We start from the raw sequence: 14,674 nt of genomic DNA on the forward strand, positions 1-14,674 counted from the left end.
CTTTAACAATCTCACAGTTTTTTCTTGCTTTGTTGTTTGGGGGTTTCTCCAAATCATGTTGATGATCATAATTACTGTTTCACAAAACCTCACTTTGCCCATCTCTAACTGCGACAAGGACTGAGGGAAAAACTGAACTATTTATACACAGGGAACTGCTTAGGGAATAAGACACAGGAGAAAGTAACCACACACATGTTAAGACAATCAGGACAATTAGAGGCAGAGAGACATGAGACAGAACTAAGGCATGCCATGACAATCCATCCATCCATCCATCCATCCTCAGGGTTGTGGAGGAGGGACCTATTCCACCTGCCAGAGGGTAAGGGGCGAGGTGCTCCCTAGAGAGGTTTGTTTCAGAGAAAAGAAACCTACAAGAAAAATACTAAACTGTCACGGTGACAGAGGGAGCGCATGAGGAGGGAGTGCGGACAGCAGAGGTGAATGTTTAACAAAAGGTGAGCCTTTATTGTTGATTGCAAAAACACTACAAAACACAAGGGAAACGGGGAACTGAAGAATACAAAGAAAACCCTAAACTGGAAGCAGAACTGCAAAAAACCTGGAAATGCAGGGGGAGATACACAGGGGGATGACGACCCGAAGTAACGCAGGGGGAAAACACAGATGATCCAACGCGGGACAGGGGGAAACACACGCTACATATACATACACAAGGCAACGAGGGAAATGCACAACAGGAGGGAGACACAGCAGAACCTAATTAGACATGACGAGACAGGGAGGAACCAAAACAGAATACAATGACATAAGACACAGACTGTCAAAGTAAAACAGGAAACAACAGAGACGCCGATACCCGACGATTCTACTTAAGTACAGTAACAAAGTATTTTTACTTCATTACCTCCCACCTCTGACCTTAGCACACAAGAACATCAAAAGATAAACATAAAGAACAAAATAAAACAGAACAAAATAATATACCTATCACCTGTCTATCAAATTTCCCTGTTTCATTTATAGTGTATGAGTTCACCACAAGTGCTCTCGAGGCACTTTATATTGCAAATTAAACCCCTTCAGCCTTAAAGAGAGAAATCCAGCAATTAGACATTTCCCTAAGAATAGCACTAGGCAATGGTGGGAACAGGAAGAGACTTCTGGCATAACGAGGCTCAGGAAACGGCAGCCAACGGCTGTGACTTGTTGGGGGGATACTGGGAAAAGATAGAAAAAAAGAGAACCTACAGAGTTTAAAAAAAATTTTTAAAAAACCCAAATGAGCACAAAATACACAAGAGAGGAGATAAAAGTTAATGGCATTCAATAGCAGCATATAAACACAATTATAATGAAAATAGCTAAATGAAAAAAGCAATGTTCACTGCACTTTGGGAACTAGCAGATTGTTCAGGTTCACTAGATGCAGTCTTATCAAAAATTAAGGTTGTTTTCAAATTTTCAAAGTAGAGAGAGTCTGTGTCCTAAACCCAAACTAGGAGGTGGTGCAAAAGGAGAGGGGCTTGAAATCTTTGGAACCACCAGTAGGCCTGAAGTCTGATAGCTGAGTTCTCTATTAGGATAATAGGGTACTATGAGGTCTTAAAGGTAAGGCTTCCTTGAGAAGGGCTTAAAAATCAGTTTCAAATTTAGCAGGGAGCCAGTGAAGAGACAGTGATATAGAATATGATGTCTCTTTCTAGTCCCTGTTAGTACTCTGTGATGTGAAATCTTAGGACAGTCTGTTAATAAGGAATTACAATATCCTAACATAGAAGTAGCAAACTGATGAACTAATTTTTCAGCATCACTCTAAAACAGGGTGTTTGTTTGAAAAGTAGCTTCAGGTTTCCACACACTAATGCTAAAAGCAAAGCCATTCAGAGTGTCTATCTAGTTAGTTTCTGATCCAATTACCTCACTTTTGTCAGAATTTAGAGGTAGAACATTTTAGGTCATTTAGGAATGGCTTTAAGACATTTCTGTAGTTTATCTAATTGATTTGTATCTTGCTTCATAGATAAATATTACTGAGCATCATCTGTATAGCAATGGAAATATATTCTGGGGTGTTTTTTTAGCAATACTGCATCAGGGAAGCAGGTATAAAGAGGAATATTGGTCATAGAACCTTGTGGAAATCTTTTGTGTGTCAGGAAGCAGAAATTAAACACAACCAAAATGAGTAATGGATTCAATATCGAATTATCAAGAAATTTAGTTTCCATCAAACCTATATATCAGCAGCTGCTGATTAAGAATTAGGCTATTGATTAAGATTATGAAAACAGGGCTTGTTATTTTTAATGCATCAGGACACTCTTTCTTGAACATTCAAATTGGAAAACTTAAAAACTGGATCTCAGCCGAATGAGGTTTTTACTGAAAGAATTTCTGACACCTGACAGTTCTGCCTTCAAGAAATATTTCTACAAGCTGTTTGTTTTCCTGGATGACACAATCGGCCCATCCTGTCTGTAAGAGCAAGTGAGATGGCAGTTCTTCTGTGTGGCATTTATCACACATACACATATTATAGTTCATATACACACACACACAAATACATACTGATGCAGTTCACTGAATCTCTGTACATTTATTTGCACTCCTCCCTTCTCTGTCTTCTGTCCCTGTTCTCCTGTGGCAAGTTGAAGGGATCAACAAACAAATCAGACTACAAGATCACACAGACCTTCAACCCATCCTCCTCTTTCCACCTGCATGCTACTACCGGTAATTTGTTTTTGGTTTTTTTGCTTTACTCTTAGGACACAGTATTTTACACCAGTAAGTTTTCACTATGACTATGGCCAACTTAGCTAGTCAGCCAGGCAGCTAGCTAACCAACTTTTGTAGAGCAAGCTTCCATGTCAGTACAACGCAGTTGCAGTGTTTGAACTACACAGAGTTCAAAGTGTATGTAGCTGACATCAATATTGTGACTTTGCCTGGCAGTTAGCGTTTCCACAATATAAAAGCTTTGGTTTGGGAACTGTCAAAATGAGATAACACTGCCACCACAAGCCCAAATTGTTAATTGCAACATTTAACTTTAACTTTGAGCACTCTTTTTTCAAGCATTCATTATAAAAATAAATAAATCAAAAGAAGCTCTTAAATATGAATTTCATGTCTACATACATCATGTTAAGACTGAAACAAGAGTTAAATGTTAGGGGTATGCAGAAAGCAAATTAAAGAAACTGCACTGGTTTTGCAATGCAGTGCAGACTAATTAGTCTTACTTTTTTTTAAGCTTGTATAATAAGCTTGGTGAGCTCAGACTCTTTCATTTTAATGTAACCTTGTGTGCATGTGGTTTCAGTATTATGTTTCTCTTCAGAAAAAACTTGTATACACAAAATTCTCTTGTGTAACTTTGGCTTGAGGGCAAATTTCAATAAATTCAGTATAGTGCACTTTGTACACTACACCTAAACTTTTATACTAAACTAACGAGCGAGTGTTCTTGAGAGGAGTGAAGAAATGGTGAACTAGTCTGTCCTTTAAATATGTCAAAGTAAAAATCGCCTGCAGGTGCAATAGAATAAATCCATTATCTGACAAAAATAACAAAGTAAAAGTCATATCAGCATTTTCTGCTTAATTTCCACTCTATTGTTATTTTCCCATTAGCCTGACAAAGCACTGGAACTGAAAATTCTCTTTTCTTTTAACAAGAAAACAAGTCTTTTGCCCTCATTCGTCTCTCTGTGCGCATTTCACCCAGGTATCTGCACTAATTGGGATAAGACAAACATGAATTTGACATAATGAATATATTCATTTTGGTGACCCCGAGACCTTTAATGTAGTCCCATCATCTGTCCAAATGTACATGTCTTCATGCATTATTCATTCATCCCTGACCCATTCCTTTTAAATGAACAAAATTCTATGCACAGTCATGGCTGCAGAAAGACATTTTAAAAAGAAACATCAAACATTTCTGTCTCTTTGCAGGAATCAAAGATGATAAAGTCTGTTTTTTAGATTATTTACTTTTGAAAAATCCTTGGGGCATGAACAAGGACTTGTTGATGTACTTTTGATGGAGGTTCCTTACTATATTTAATATGTGATATTACAGTGGTTTGGACTAATTATTTCTATTTTTGTATTATAGTTAACTCATTTTCCTTCTCCTCTTCTAATGTATATTTTATAGTTTATTTTATATATATTTATTATATACATTTATTAAGGATGTGCATGACTAGTTGATTAGATGTTTAAACATTAACTCACTAAAATGTGTTGCAGCCATCCTCCATTAGGCAGGGCTGCAGTGCTGCCACACGCCCGCACCCCTGCAGCGTTCTCTCTCTCTGTGTGATGGAAAGTTGAACACAAAGACAAAGTGGAAAGTAAGACAGATTACAGCAGTAATGAACGATTGTATTTAGCCTTTGTCAGAGCAAACTGTTACATAGCCAGGCATGTGACATGAACCTGCATAGGAAGAAGGGTGCTGGGACTAGCATTGCTAATGATAAGTTGTCAAAAAAAGAAACTACAACTGGGTTATTCAAGACTCTGACTGACAGTTTAAAATAGCCCTCAAATTTAAACACTTGCACAGTCTTTAAATTTACCCATTAGACTGCGCTCAACTAACTGTTTAGTTGTTGTTGTTAGATTAGCTTTTTTGAATTAAGTAGTATTAGTTGATAAGTAGAAGACAATGATTAGATGGATGGATGGATGGATGGATGGATGGATGGATGGATGGATGGGTCAATAGTGGTCCAAAACATGGGTTGCATGTGTGGTGATAAGTGTGTGCCATTTCCTCCACTGGTGTGAAGACATATCTCCCACCTATTATTAACAGTCTCCATTGGCTGATACTCTTTATATGTATGGCTAGACTTGTTTAGTTGTTTTCTACTTCATACATTCACATTCATGATGTTGTTTGCTACATGTTTTATGATGACTACAACCAAAAACTCTGACTTAAGTTGGAGTGGAACCACAAGGTATGTGACTAACTATATAATTGTGTTCTCTGCTTGGATTAATGATGACATTACCAGCTGAGCGGCTGATTAGGCCTTGTCGGCAGTTAACCTACTACAAATTGCTTTCAAGCTAGCTTGATTTTAATGCAGTTATTTCAAGCAACAACAGCAAAGAGGATATGTAAAATATTTTCAGCATTACTAGAAGGCTCTAAGGATCACAGCCATATTTAGTGTTCAGTGATAACCGCTGTCACCAGCCAAATAGAGGGCTACACCAAGAAAAAGGCAAGGTTACTGAGCTCCAACAACTGACTCAAAAAAAAAGACATGTGCGCACTCATCACACACATCAAAATACTGACGGTAGAGACATGTTGCTGTAGCTATCCTCGGGCAGCTCATGCAGAGAATCTTTCAATTCTGGTCACTCTGTAACTTGACCTTCTGCATTGTGGCAGCTGGCTTTATTTGAATGAAATGGCCCTGGGTATTCCAGTGCGACTGTCACATAATGCTGCAAACAATTCAAATTAATAAACAATATTCATTAAAACTGAACAAAGTTCCAATCCCAGGGAATTATGCACATTAAAAAACTAAACAATATTGACATCTAGTGGTTTAATTTTAATTAATCTACTGTCAATTGCAATTTAGAAAAGTCATTTATAATATAATTAGCACACAGTTTGGCCTGGACGTGATTGGAGAAAATTTAGGCAGGAAAAAAAAATAAAACTATGATGTGTCAGAATAAAACCTTCATCCATCCATTTTCTTAATCACTTATTCAACCAGGGTTCAGTGGGACTGGAACACAGCTGACATTGGGCAAGTAGTGGAGCGCCCTTTGGACAAATTGACAGCCCATGAAAAGGCTAACACAAGTATTTCTATTCATCCCAAATAGAGCTGTTTAAATATATGACAATTAAACAACAATTACTATTACACATAATTAAAATCTTCTACAGTAAAAATTACAGAAACTATGTTAGCTGACATCTGGCAGCATATCCTCCTTCTACTCATGTGATGTAAATGCATTTCTGCACACACATATCAAGTCTTTTACAGGAATGTAACTAACAGCTGAGGCTGATAGTAATACCACCAATTAAGTAAGAAAGCAATAAGTAAAGTTATTTTTGATAGTGTTTTTACACAGTAGTCACAAAGTGCTGTATAATCAAAAGATAAAAATGTAGGAATAATTACAATGCAATTAATAGAGAATTTAAATTCAGTTAGTAGCAATACAAAAAAAAGTTAAAATACAGAACAATACAGAATATAATAAACCTGAAAACAGTTAACATCAGCAACAATCTAACAATCAATTTAACTGATTTTTAAATGAGTCAGCTAAGCGAGTGCTGGAGTGGGAAACTGTTGGTGCCACTGACTGAAAGGCTCTGCATCCCCAGTTCTCACTCTTGCATGAGGAACAACCAAAACAGAGGAGATAAATAGTCTGAAACTTTTCCATTTAGTGCTCTATATTTAAGTACAATAATTTTAAAACCAATTCCAAAATCTACTAAAAGAAAAGGAGTAATGTGAGCGTGCTTAGTAACATGTGTATGGGTCTTGCACCAGCATATTTTTATAGCTTGGAAACATAAGAGACGATCTAACTACACTGGTATATAGAGCATTACAGTAATCTAGGCGTGATGACTCAAATGTATAAACAATTGTCTTCCGTTCAGCTGACTATAGCTGGCTGCTTAGAAATGTTCCAGAAGTTTGACTAATTCTAGATTGTAGTTCAGGAGGAACTACAATCATGGCCCCTGTCCGGTTGGAATAAAACAAGGCAACGTTTGGAGAGCCTGTCACTAATATGTAGACTTGTAGTCAAGGCTGCCTAAACCAAGACCAAGACAATACCAAGACCAGAGGGTATTGAGACCAAGACCAAGACAGACTGAGTCAAGACCAAGACAAAGTCGAGGCGAGACCAAGACTGAGACAAAAAAGTCTTTAAACTGCAGCCAGATGCTGCTTCGTTTAAGGGTGTCAGGCATATTTATGTGTTTTTGAATTATGTGTTTTCAAATTCGATACAGCCTGAGTTGTTGACATTGTATCAAATTTGCATATAGACCAAGCCTACATTTGAATTCTGTTTTTATATTTCATCTTTACTTGCTAGTAGATTGTTTAAAACCACAGATGCTGCAGCTGAAAGATCGAAAAATCTAAATGAAATACTCGATTATAATCCATCCGAATCTCCCATGTCTTAATAATAGATTTGTGATATTGATCAGTCTGTTAACTCACACAATCTACATTTTGCCATTTCTTTTGTGCCTTCAAATAGACTAGACTTTATTATTACTCTGATTCTTGGCCATTCCAACAAGTTGATCCTGTTCATCTGGACGTAGTATTTTCAGTGGCAGAAATGTTTCTTCGCTCATCCAAGTCACTTCTTCACTCTCAGCTTATTGCCAGTTCTAGATCTTGGCCAGTTTTACTGACCAAAAGCGCTTAAAGTGCACACGCTTTCTTCCCATGCACACTCATGCTGCTGATTTCTCTGTAGCAGTTGTCTTACTTTTAGCCTGTATTATGCATTTATCATAATATTTTCTAATATTATAAGTCAGTACACTTACCATTATTTGTGATTGCTCAGATCCTGTCATTGCCATCACATTCACAAGAACTGCAGCAAACCCGAGACTTTTGAAGTAGATTCAGCCACTGAAAAAATAAAATAAAAGTAAAAATCTTTGTTAGTACCGCTGCATGCTCCTCTAACCAGTAGAATAAAACCTGAATCTTCTGGTTGAAGTAGTAATCACTGTTCCACCATGTTGCCCTAGCATGTGGGAACAACAGTTTTTACTGCCCAGAACTGCCTGACTGAAAAGGCTCACCAAGCAACACACAATGAAAAATAACCTCACCAATACATTCATCCAATCACCAGCATGAGTTCCATTAATTCATTTAAAACGCTAAGTATGCACAGCACCTGCAAAAGGCTTACCAGACTGCAGCCATCGTTAGTGTTCAGTTAATCAGCTGTTCCTTTTCTTCTTTGACCTTGAAAAGGAATTCCCATTAGTTGACAGCTTCAGTTTAAATCTTAATAAATAAAGTTGATGATTTAAGACACAGCTAATAAAATGCTTAGTTTGATTACCTTATTTCTTTAAATATGAGATTATACATAATATGAGATTATACATAAGTAAATAAGAGCAAAGGTCTTGATGTGAAGCGGGAAATGTATTATTTTTAGATATACAGCTTTATTAACATGACAGCACTTCCTCAACAGTGTTAGATTACTTTAAAAAGTAGTGTTAAATTCTACTATGGTATCTCAGTGTACAAATTAAGGCCTTGCACTGTACTAATTAATGGATTTTTAAAATGTCACTGTGACAAATACTGAAAAAGGATCGTGCCTTCAGAGTGGTTTGAAGTGTAAAATCACAGTAATTTCTGTGTCACCAAAATGCTCCAGCTCAAGCTGCCATCGCTGAAGATTTCCTTTAACATGCACAAACCTGCTGTGCGATGCTGTAAACACTTCTAAAAGCTAAGAAAGTGTTTACTGTTGCAGGAAATGACTTCGGGTGACATTTAGCACCTATAAAAAAAGCTAATAAATTGGACAGTTCTGAGTGAAAACCCAGAAGTACAGCATATTTGTAGGGATTTCAGACTAAAATGTAAAATATGGAATTAAAGGAGGACAATTATTCCTGCCCCTGACAGCGTAGAGTGATGTAAATAATAAGTGGGATGTTGAGATGTCAGACTGAAAGTAAATAATGTAACACCTTTCCTGTTTATGACTCTTGATGTTGACTGAATTACCTGAGAGATGCAATGAAATATGTAATATACTCTTGTCAAAATGTCTTCAAGCACTAGATGAGACATTTCTCAGGTAGCAGGAGGCTCTTTCTCACGTCACGCATAATTCCCAATGGATGGGGGTGGGGTAAGTTTGCTGCAGCCGCCATCGCTTGTCAAGACACTCAAGAGGCTATTTGTTATTCCTTGTCTGTGAGAGGGACTGACATTTCCCATTGGCAGTTGGAGCACATCTAGCAGCGCCCTCTGCCCCCTTCATCTCTTGTGGTTTGCTCAGCTGAAATGGGACGAAGCATGCAGGGGCTTATAGAAATTCACCGGGGAACTCTGGCAGGACCACATCCATGGATTTCATGACAGATGTGCTTTGGTATTGTTGTGCTATGATCGCCTCCGGACACTAGTGGATCACCTTATTACATACATTTACACAGGAAATGGAAGCATGAAGATAATATTTGAGCCCAGCGAGCAAGTTAAAACTTCTCCATGCTTCCATTCCATGCATGGACAGAAGCTGGGAAAAAAGAGCAGTAGGTACAGTTTGGATATTGCTGTATGGATTGATGCTTTTCTGGGCTTTATTACTGAATGGGAACTTTCTCTAGTGGCATGATGTATTTCTTTTTTATTGTGTTACTGAATACCTATTTTACCTGTGTTACTTTAACAGATGTGTTAAGACTGATAGACCAAAAATAGAAAACATCAGGTAGAGCTAATCACAATAAGCATAATGTATACATGCTAAGTGCACAAATGTACTTTTATGATTTTTTTAGTGGTTGCACTTGGCTCTCTCTCATTACAGTTATATTTTAGAAATTGTATCTGCTGTGGCAAAAAGTACATGAAGTGAAGTAGACCATGCATTCACATACAGACCAGGGGTTAGTAATACAGGAACCTACTGCAAAGATATGTGGGCTGCAGTTTTTCTATAGATGGAAGAAAGACCACTCAAGGCTACCAGAAAGCACCACTCTGCCAAACAGAAATTGAACAAATCACTACATTCATAAACAGCCTTCGAGTCAGTCGAAAGTTGTTGCGGTCACCGGAGGGAGTTTAGACATGCAGAGCGAGATATACAGCCTGATCTGCTAGATGCAAAATAAGAACTTGCATGAATCTGACACACTTCAAGCATTAGCGTATGAGAACTGCAAGTTTAGTTTCCAGATAGGCACCGGGTGTGGTCTTCTGCTTCAAGGTCTTTGTCACACTTTCAGAGATCCTATTTTATATATCTTGATTGTAACAAGTATCATTTTTTTATTATTTGAGTTACTGTTGTAATCAGGGTTTGCTGATTAATTATTTGCATTAACAAGCAGTTATTTATCTAATAAGCGTACCTAATAGAAGTAAGTGTAGACATTAGTCAGAAATAACAGGAACAATACATAAACCTCTATTAAATGATGGAGGCTTAAATCATGTAGCTTTTACTGTATGCAGACTAATCCTGCTCACTTCAGTGAGTCACCCCCGAAACACTCCATCTGAGCCAGGAAAAAACTCGGGCAGTAATGGAGCTGCAATACAAGCCTAAGTTTATATTTTTTCACATTCAGGAAAGCCAAATGTTCTATTCCTATTAAATACCATTAAACCAAAGGTGTCTTGGCAGGCCTGAAATTTCTCAATTAAAAAGAAAACAGAACACATATTTTCTCACTGAAGCAAAACTCCCTCAACAAATAAGGGAGCTAACAAAAACCTGTTGGCAACATTTTAATGATGTAATAGTTCTTCAGCCAGAGCAGGCAGAGTCAAAAGTAGTTAGAAGTGGGGTCACAGGCTAAAATTTAATTGATCCATTTTCTTTTAAAGTTTTAAAATTCCTCAAATCCGGTCAATCCCAATTCTCAGCAGACACCTCATACCTAACACAAACAATTTCATTATTTTCATGATATGAATTTCTTTAACAGACCAAATCTATGCTTTCCCACCGAGTTCTATTCAAAACCTTCTCCACATATTTCTACATAACATACAGGTCAGTTCAAGTGGTTGACCAACCTCTCTTCTCTTACCTTGGTGGAGCAGATGCAACACAGTGGGTGGACTGGTACTTTTGCTCTTTGATTCCTGCATACCATTTGCATCATGTCAAGAGCCCTGACTCCAGGTCAGCGCCCACGGTGCCTGTAAAAGCAGGTTTGTCAGTACACCTTTCCCAAAGTCTGTAATAGTGGGAGATAATGAGATGACAAAACACTGGCTGCCTGGTTTTCATTGCTTAAAATGTTGCTGTGCTGTTAAAAAGTTTGAACTATTGTAGCTATGAATTATGCATGTTATTCATTATTAATGCACACTCATAAATACATTATTCAATGTGCAGAAAGCCTAGTGTTCATTCACACAATTAAAGCATTAGTGGAACAATGACATTTTATATAACATTTCATGAATGGTTAACCACTAGTACTGATGACTCCGGGTAACCAGCAATCAACGATCACTGAGAGGAGGGCGGGGTTTTCTCTTTCCCCAGCTGCAACCATCTACAGTTCAACCACAAGCTCTGTTAATGAGCTAACATCTCCTCTCTGAATTATCTACACTCTTATAGGCCTGAAGTGGTGTCAATACCACGACAGGAAGACGTCTCTCTTGGGAGCTTTAATGAACAGACTGAACAGCTCTCCCACATCTTAGAGACCCTGCGGATAAAGCAGTGTGGCTACTAACCAGTAAATCTGAAAAAAAAAAAAGAAACACATGAACCCATGGTGACTTCCACCAAGATGGATTTTGCTTTAATGAGCAGAAAAAACTAAATTATAGTTAAAGTTCAGTATATTTTAACCCCATCTTTGTGACTATTATGGTTCCTTCCCAAAAACTCACCTTGGTTCCTCTTGCTCTTGGTTCCTCAGAGGACCCTGTGCTTTCTCTTGTGTTGCTCCTGGGTTCTAAAACAGTTCTCTCTAATAATGGCTGACAATGTTTTCAGTTTTAAATACACACATATTTAATAGGTTAATATTGTTGCTGTCAATATTTTTGTATTACTGTACACTCGTTGTGTTGATTTGTTTTTGTTTTCTAATTTATTTTGTTTTTTCTTTTCAAAATTCCTTTTCAAACTGGAAATTTGCCCAATTACGCATGATGAGCCTAAGTGTAGAATGATGAATATAATGTTATTATTATACTATTATAATTACTGTATACACTCGCCAGACACTTCATTAGGTACATGCATTCAGTCACTCATTAACACAATTATCTAATCATGTTGCAACTACTTACTGCTGAAATACAAACTGAGATGCACGAGAAAGAAACACAACTAAGTCTTGGTGCTTTTATGCTCAATCATCCAGGTTCATCTATTCATCTGGATGTGGCATTTTCAGTCGGAGAAACACTATGTTCTGATGAACAGCATCAGGTTTTTGGGAAATGCAACTAAAGATCTGTGTTTTATTCTCATTCTGCTGAGAATAAAAATTATCTGACATTCGCGATTTTATGCAGTTAAAACAATTCTGTACAGATAAAACTTTAGAAACACACTGAGATTTAAAGATAGTGATATAAAGCTGAATATCATCAGCATAACAATGATTTTTAAAAAAAGCCAGCAAATTCTTTTAACAACAGAAGACTGACACAATGTTGCATTTCACACAGGCTGACAAAAACTGGACAACAGAAGAAAGGAAGAAAATCGCCTGGTTTTGGTGAGTCTCGATTTCATTGTGACATTTGGATGCCAGGCTCAGAATTTCGTGTAAACAACACTCAACATAGTGTGATGGTTTGGGGAATATTTTCTCGGCATACTTTGGGTCCATTAATATAAACTGAGCATTGTTTTAATTCTACAGCCTACTTAAGCAGGCTGACCAGTCACAAGTTGGTCACCAGTATAGCAACCAGTTGCTGACCATATCCAACCCTTTATGACCAGAATGTACCCATCTTTTAATGGCTATTTCAAGCAGGATAACACACCATGACACAAAACTCAGATGATCTAAAACTGGTTTCTTGAACACAAAAATGAATAAACTGTTATCAAATAGCCTCCACTATCCTCAGATCTTAATTCAGTTTGAGGGGACCAGAAATTCCCATCATGGATGTGCAGCCAAAAAATAAGGAGCAACTGCAGGATGCTATCATGTCAGTACATACAAACATCTGTTGTTTCCAGCACCTTGAATTTGTGTCAAAAAGAATTAGAGCAGTTCAGATGGCAAAAGCAGACCCAACCTTGTACTTGTACTAATGAAGTCGCTGGTGAGTATAAATAAAAGTGTCTACCTGTAGTAAACATGTTATTCCACCTTTCCTTAGCTGGAAAGGTCATTTGCGGCAACAGAAAACACACATCTCAATAAATGAAAGAGCCCAAATAAATAAATGTGAAGGAGAAGGTGAATTTTTTTTTTTAGAGGACTCTGGTAGATGGTCCATTGAGTTTTTACTCAGATACATTTAATAATGTGATAAATCCAAATGTAATAATTCCAGACTAACAAGCACAAACCACCACCATGGCAGCTGACTCTCACTCAGTCTTTACTTTTAAGGGAAAAATATGATATTTTCTAAATATACATTTCAGACGTACTTTACGATGTCTGTAGTGAAATAAAACAACACATTTTGGGATCAACTTTAACAAAAGGCATATTTTAAATGTAAAAGTGAGATCAGGTCAAATGTGACATAATATTTGGATGTAAATTATAGTGTGATATTTAGAATCCCATCTACCAGTATCATTCTTAAATTTTACCAGTACAAATAAAAGCAACAGAAGTCTGAGCAGAGTTTTAAAAACAAAAGACATTTTATGAAAGTTTGACCTTTTATTCTGAAAGACTTGACGCTGTTTCCCACAACCACTAGAAGCTGCTTAAAAATTAAGCATAATGGTGGATTATGGATTGTGAATGAGCTGCTAGTATAAACAATCTAATGGTGCCTTTTTCTTTTTTTTATTGAGAGGAGTCTTTACAACAGCAAGATTCTCTCTGCCTAATCAAAGGCTCCTTCACTGAAAGGATAAGACCTGACCTGTATCCAACAAAAGACATGGCTGCACTTTCTCATATTCGGTTTTGTGCTTATACAGGCTATATACAGTACAGTATGCAGCTCAAAACCTGTTCACAGAAGAACTAAAAACACCAGGTGAATTTATGATGGATAGTCCTCCCGTGGTGTACAATATGACCAAGACAAAAGAGGCACTTTGGGGGACTTTCAGAGCATCCCACCTGTCTTGTCGGCTTAAATCACAAAGTGACTGCGGCAATAGAGAGCGTCCTCCACTTCAGACATCATAAATTCACTCCATTTTCCAAATTAAACTCTGATATTGTACACAGTCTCTAAAAGGGAGGTACATTTAGAAGAAACAGAGAGATAAAACTTAGGAATAAAAAAGAAATAAGAGCAAAATGAAGGCCAACAAAAATGCAAAACAGGTACACGTATCCAAACCATGTGATCTGTCGGCTTATAAATATTTAAGATACCACTTTTTATTTCACTGTTGATTTATTTGATGTTATAATACAACCACGACAATAAATCGGAAGGTTTTTATGAGATTAAACCACTTCCTTCTTGCTTTCCCTGAAACTTCTTTGGACAACTGTTGTTCCTCCAGGCCCAATTTAATGAAACTTGCTGGAAAGGTAGAGCATGAGTAGGCCAAAGGAAGAAGCTGTTAAAGTCTGGCACAATCAGATGGCTCACTCTCTTTATTGTACCTTAGGGCCACAAGAGAAGACCACAGAGACCTCTTTCTGGTTGTTACTGTAAACCAATATAGCCAAACAAATAACAGACGTGCTTCTCAGCTGTCTCACTTTTACCAGAAGTAATCAGGAGGAACACTAACAGGTGGAGTAAATAATAAT

General features: G+C 37.4%; 1 long non-coding RNA gene across 1 annotated transcript; it reads right to left on the bottom strand.

Annotated features, from left to right (window-relative positions):
- Positions 1–337: 337 nt before the first annotated feature.
- Positions 338–7,877, bottom strand: LOC102314645. The gene is made up of 3 exons (XR_317348.3): positions 7,562–7,877; positions 4,216–4,295; positions 338–1,184 (listed from the first exon to the last, which is right to left on the bottom strand). It is a non-coding gene; the product is annotated as an uncharacterized LOC102314645 (long non-coding RNA).
- Between the last annotated feature and the right edge of the window lie 6,797 nt (positions 7,878–14,674).

Source organism: Haplochromis burtoni, unplaced genomic scaffold, assembly GCF_018398535.1.
Source record: "Haplochromis burtoni strain Fernald_Lab_line unplaced genomic scaffold, NCSU_Asbu1 Contig_515, whole genome shotgun sequence".
Taxonomy (NCBI): domain Eukaryota; kingdom Metazoa; phylum Chordata; class Actinopteri; order Cichliformes; family Cichlidae; genus Haplochromis; species Haplochromis burtoni.